This window comes from Dipodomys ordii, unplaced genomic scaffold, assembly GCF_000151885.1.
Source record: "Dipodomys ordii isolate 6190 unplaced genomic scaffold, Dord_2.0 Scaffold17, whole genome shotgun sequence".
Taxonomy (NCBI): Eukaryota; Metazoa; Chordata; class Mammalia; order Rodentia; family Heteromyidae; genus Dipodomys; species Dipodomys ordii.
Window position 1 is genome coordinate 18210447 of NW_012267233.1, and position 6021 is coordinate 18216467.

The following is a 6021-nucleotide window of genomic DNA, read 5'->3' on the forward strand; positions in this document are numbered from 1 at the left end:
ATCCTCCCCCCCAACCAAAGTTGTAAAGTTCATTTTCAACATAGCGACTTGTACATCTCATTGTTGCAATGGGTCCACCTGTATCCCTGTTTAAATATTAAATATGAGCAATGATTTTTGATCAATTTTGCATTTTCATTGTTCTCTCCCACCTTCACCCCTCCCATCCCAATCCTCCCCCCCCCACCAAAGTTCATTTTCGACATAAGGACTTGCACATCTCATTGTTGCAATGGGTCCACCTGTACCCCTATTTAAACTATTTGTTTTTCCCCTTCCCCTCCACAAATTATACCGAAATCAAATACAGTGAAAGCAGGGGTTATACATCTCTTGGGTGCCTGCTTGATAGTCCTTCTCTGCCTGGACAACTATTGCAAGTGCACGAAAAATGGAGTGAGATCAAAATCATCCAAACTTTATCTTTCCTTCAAGCTTTTTCTTTTCTCCACTCTCAACCCTCACTGTGCTCTTTCTGTTTTTGAGCACAGAATCTCTCCCTTCCCTCTCCCTCCCTCTCTCTCTCTCTCTCTCTCTCTCTCTCTCTCTCTCTCTCTGGCTCACCTATCTTTGAAATTGTCTCCATTCCTGCCAAAATTTTTCCAGCTAAATGGCCACTGCTCAGCCTATGTCTTTTCCATCCTTGCTAAAAAGCAAAACAACATCTGTCCCTCATCAAGTTTACCAGGCTGGCAGCTTTGCAGTTTATCACAAACTTTGCTGAAGGTCACTGACAACCTTGAAATTTATCACCAGCTGTACTAAGTTTCTGTATTTGCCAGAAAGCCTTGCTAACGAAGTTAATGCAATAAGGGAAGCAGAAAGAAAAGGGATGTGTTGAGTTTTATAAGACAGAGCATATAAAACAGTCTAAGGAAAGACTTTGGAAAGAAAATTGAGGAAACAGAAAAATGGTTTCCTTTAGGTAAGAAAGGATCTGTCAAGTAAAAATTGTCTTACATGTTTGCTCAGAAGGGAAAAATTAAAACAAACCACAGAATATTCAAGTAAGTTGCAGATGGTGTAAGTAGATGTTGTGTGTGTTGAGTTGTTGGGTTTTTTTTTGTCAGTCATGGGGCTTGAACTCTGGGCCTGGGCGCTGTCCCTCAGCTCTTCAGCTCAAGGGGAGCGCTCTACCACTTGAGCTACAGCGCCACTTCTGGTTTTCTGGTGGTTTATTGGAGATAGGAGTCTCAAGGTCTCTCCTGCCCGGGCTGGCTTTGAACTGCGATCCTCAGATCTCAGCCTCCTGAGTAGCTAGGATTACAGGCGTGAGCCACCAGCGCCCGGCTGTGTGTGTTGAGTTTTAAGACAGAGTTTATCTTTGTAAAAGACCTAGTGGCATCTACAAGGCTGTAGAGAGCCCAAGACCAAGGCCACATCTGATGCTGATGTGCCTCACAGCGAGGCAGTTGACACCTTGAAACTCCTCAGTCAAAATACCTTTACTCATCTACCACACCTAACCTTTTCCTGAGGTTTCTCTTTAACAGCCCTCACTCAGGACACCACCAAGGAATGAATCAAGGCCATCCTATTACGACAGGCAAACTGGAGACTTCATGTACACTGCCCTGCCTTGCCCAGCGCAGACCTGGATCCTGATGACCCCAGTGACTCCTCAATGCCCCATGCCAGCAAAAAGTGGCCAGGAACAATCATGATGCCCATTCACTCTGGTGGCTTCAGGGCCTTAGCCCTGCTCGGACCCATTACTTCCTTGCTCATGCCACTCCTACGTCCTCTAATTGCCCTACTAACACTGGCATTTTTGCTACCCTGACTCTTTACAGGAGTTGCTTCTGGAATGAGCCAGAAACACTGTTAACCAAATGCTCCCACATGGAGGCTGCAGTCAAATTTCCACCCACTAGTCGGATGGATGCCAAGACCTTCAGGAGTCCACCCCATAGAGTCATTGCCCCTTTTCAGCAGGAAGCGCCAGAGGATGGACTAGTGCCCCTTATCCCAGCTGATAACAAAAAAAAGGTGGAATGTTAGCAGGGCTAAAATTATTCTGTGAGGGCCAACATTCCAGAAGCCATGGTTCTGCCTGGCTGTCTAAGTCTCAAGGTTACCCTGGCATGGCATGGCCCCTTGGCCTGGCCACTAATTTTAACCTGTCTCCTGCTCACAAAGCAGTCCCTCATCTTCTTGAAGGCTCCCTCCCTAGAAATACCCCTCCCTAGCTTAAGGGCAGCTGCTGCTCTCTGTCCTAATGGAGACAGCCTTCCAGTCTCTCTGGCATTAAACTTTTCCTTCCTCTCTTGTTTGTGAGTGGTATGCTTTATCAGGTGGAGACACCTAACAGCATTGATCTAAGTTTGTGGTTAATATGTTATAGCAGCAATAGGAACTAATACCATCTTCCTTATTAAGTGATTTCTTCATAAATAATAGTATATCTTAATAAAAAAGCCCCTCCCATCAGGCAGGCAGCTATGACTACACTTTTGTGTAATCAATTTTGTTAGTGTAATGAGTTAATATTGAAAGAATGGTCAGGGTACTTGGTAAGACTGATAATCAATTGACCAGGTAAAGTCAGATAGCATGTGCAGACATACCCTCAAATGTTAGATGACTAAAATGGGACAGTAGCTTGAAAGTGAATGGGTGATCAATAAGAATCAAAGGAGCTGGGAGGGAAATAGCACCCTGCTGTACTCACTAGGTATTCTGAGAAAGAATGAGGTAAGACAGATGAACAATTTTATATTCAATGGGCTATATGTGATAGAGACTATAAAGAAAGATTACATGGGCAGGATACGCAGTCAAAATCAAAAGTCAACAAGCCAGAAAATACTTACCTTAGTTATTGCCGAAGGACCACCCTAGGATGGGTTCTTTATTCTGACTATTGCAATAGGGAAATATCCAAAGGGGTAATTCCCTGGAAAATGAGAAACAAGAGGGCTTATATGTGACAGGAGCAGTTAGCAAGTTTGGTGGACTTCACAGATGTTACAGTATTTCAGAAAAGGTGTGTGTGTGTGTGTGTGTGAGAGAGAGAGAGAGAGAGAGAGAGAGAGACAGAGACAGAGACAGACAGAGAGCGAGAGAGACAGACAGAGACAGAGACACAGAGACACAGAGAGAGACAGAGGGAGGTGTCAGACAGACAGGACAGACAGACAAAGACAAAAGACAGAGATGGACAGAGATTGATTCTGTCCACTGCCCCCTTGAGGAACAGATCAAGACAGATCAGGACCAGAGAGCTCAGAGGTCAATGTCTCAGTGTTCAATCAGAAAAGAACATTTTATGCTCCTCTGACAAACAAAAGAGCAATATATTTAACGAATATGAAGATAAACAAGTTTTTTTTTCTTGGCAAGTTCTAGAGCTTGAAATCAGGGTCCTGGATGATGTCCTTGAGCATTTGTGCTAAAGGCTAGCATTCTACTACTTCAGCCATAGCCCTACTTCCAGCTTTTTGCTAGGTAATTGGTGATGAGTCTCATGGACTTTCCTGCCAGGACTGGCTTTGAACAATGGTCCTCACATCTCAGCCTCCGTGTAGCTAGGATTAAAGACATGAGCCAACAGCTCCCAGCAGCAAGTTCTTTATAACTCAGACATAAACTCTATGTTTATTTATAAGTTAGGAATTACAACTCATAATTGACAAATCTCCAAATCTTAATAGCTTAACACAATAAAACATAGTTCTTGTTCACAAAATTTATATCCTCCGTTGGTCAGCTCTGTGACTGATGGAGTGTCCCCAGAACTTTTCTTCTTGCTTCTTTTTCAATATGTGCCTTCCAGCAGTCTCCTTGGGCATCAACAGTCACCTATCAACTTAGAGGGAGAAAGTACAAGGAGGTTCCGGGAAGGGAGACTAGTGTTCCAGTAGATAAGTAGTCCTCATCACTTTTACTTACCTTCCACTGGACATATGATTACTGCTAAGTGAAAAGACAGCAGGGAAATGTAGTCTGCTGGGCATCCCAGGAAGATACGGGGATAGATTTTTATTAGGAAATTTAAAAAGTAAGAATTATAAAATGTTAAAGATGAACTTCCCTACCACAGCCTACTCCAAACTTTTCTGGTGCATCTCTTACTTCCCCCACCCCAAGCTTCTCTTTGCTCAGACAATAGATTTTTTTTTTTTTGCTGTTCTGTCAAATGTTAAGCATACTTCCTCTTTGTGGCCATGTTGTCCACTATGCACACTGCTGCTCAAATGTCACTAAAGTAACTCCAGTCTCTCAATGCCAGGCAGTAACCTAGAGTCTCCAGCCATTTTCTTTCCCATATTTCCCAACATTTGTACCATCTGACCCTCTGATATGTATGTATATGTACTCATGTTCATGTGTGTATATTACATATATCCTTGTTAAATATTGTCAATCTCCTTTTATGAGTTGAGGGATTTTGAATTGTCTAGAACATTACCTGGCACACAAAAAGTGTGAGTGAATCAGTGAATGAGTAGTAATATGCTGCCAAACTCTTAAACATTAAAAAATATGTCAGTGTTAAATAAACTGTAATTAACAGTCAGTCAAACATTTGGGAAGATGGAATCCAAAGGAGAAAATAAAACCAGAATGTAGCTCTGCATTCTGTGGGTATGAAGGAAAAAAATTTCTAAGACGGTTAACGGTTAATTTTCTTACCTAACTGGCTTCTGAAATTATAGGAAAAGGAAGTTTCTCATAAAATGTGTTTGCACATCTTTCAACTGCTCTTATTATCTAAAATAGGTTTCCTATATGAAATGCATATTGCATATATTTATCATATAGATGAACATGTCAAGTAAATGTGTGTATATATGTATATATTTATCAAAAAGCATATGTCATGTAATTCTGTGTGTGTGTGTGTGTGTGTGTGTGTGTGTGTGTGTGTGTGTGTGTATAGGGCGGTATGGAGGTATGTCTCCAAAGGGTAAAAGTGCTTTATTTGTGGGCAATAGTCCTGGGCTTGAACTCAGGGTCTGAGCAGTTCCTGAACTTCTTTTGCTCAAAGCTAGCACTCTACCATTGTTAGAGATAAAAATCTCATGGACTTTCCCACCCGGGTTGCCTTTGAACTTCGACCCTCAGATTTGAGCTTCCCTAGTAGCTTGGATTACAGGCATGAGGTACTGATGCCAGCACTTTTTAAAGGTAATCTTTGAGCATAAGATATAGGTTGGAGGTACAATACTTGCATAGTATGTTGTTGTTGCTGAGTATTAACAAACATTGTAAAACTAATCTAATTTTTGCAGATTTATTAATCAGTTTGATCTTCCATAACATATGCAACAGTTGGATAGTTTAAACAACAGAACTTTATTACCTCATGATTTTGGAGGCTGGAAGTCCAAGATCAAAATCTAACAAGTTTGATTTCCAATGAGAGTTGTCTTCAAAACTTGCAAGGTGGCCATATTTTAAGTGTGTATTATTTCCTGAGGGAATGCTTGTAGAGAAAATAAGCAGTAAGATCACTGGTATCTCTAATAAGGAGAATAATTCTATTGAAACAGCGCCCCACTTTTATGACTTCATAATCTAATTACCTAATTTGGAGATCTCATCTCTCCAGATATAGTCACATCACAGGTTAGACTCAACATATGAATTTCAGTCATATGAATATTCAGTCATAGATGTACTACTCTTTTATTAAAAAAAATCAAAGGAAACAAAGAGAAAAGAGAGAAGGAAACAAGAACATGGAGAGAAAGAAGAGAGAGAAAAGAAAGATAACTATTTTGTACCACTTTGACTAATCTTGCATTTCTCCAAGCTTAATTATCAGTATTTCTTTTTTTGGGGGTGGGGTGGGGGTCCGGTCATGGGGTCTGAACTCTGGACCTGGGTGCTGTCCCTCAGCTCTTCAGCTCATGGCTAGCGCTCTACCACTTGAGCCACAGCACCACTTCTGGCTTTTTTCTTTTTGCTTATGTGGTGCTGAGGAATCGAACCCAGGGCCTCATGCATGCAAGGCAAGCGCTCTACCACTGAGCCACCTTCCCAGCCCCTCTGCACAGCACTTTTACAATAAAATAA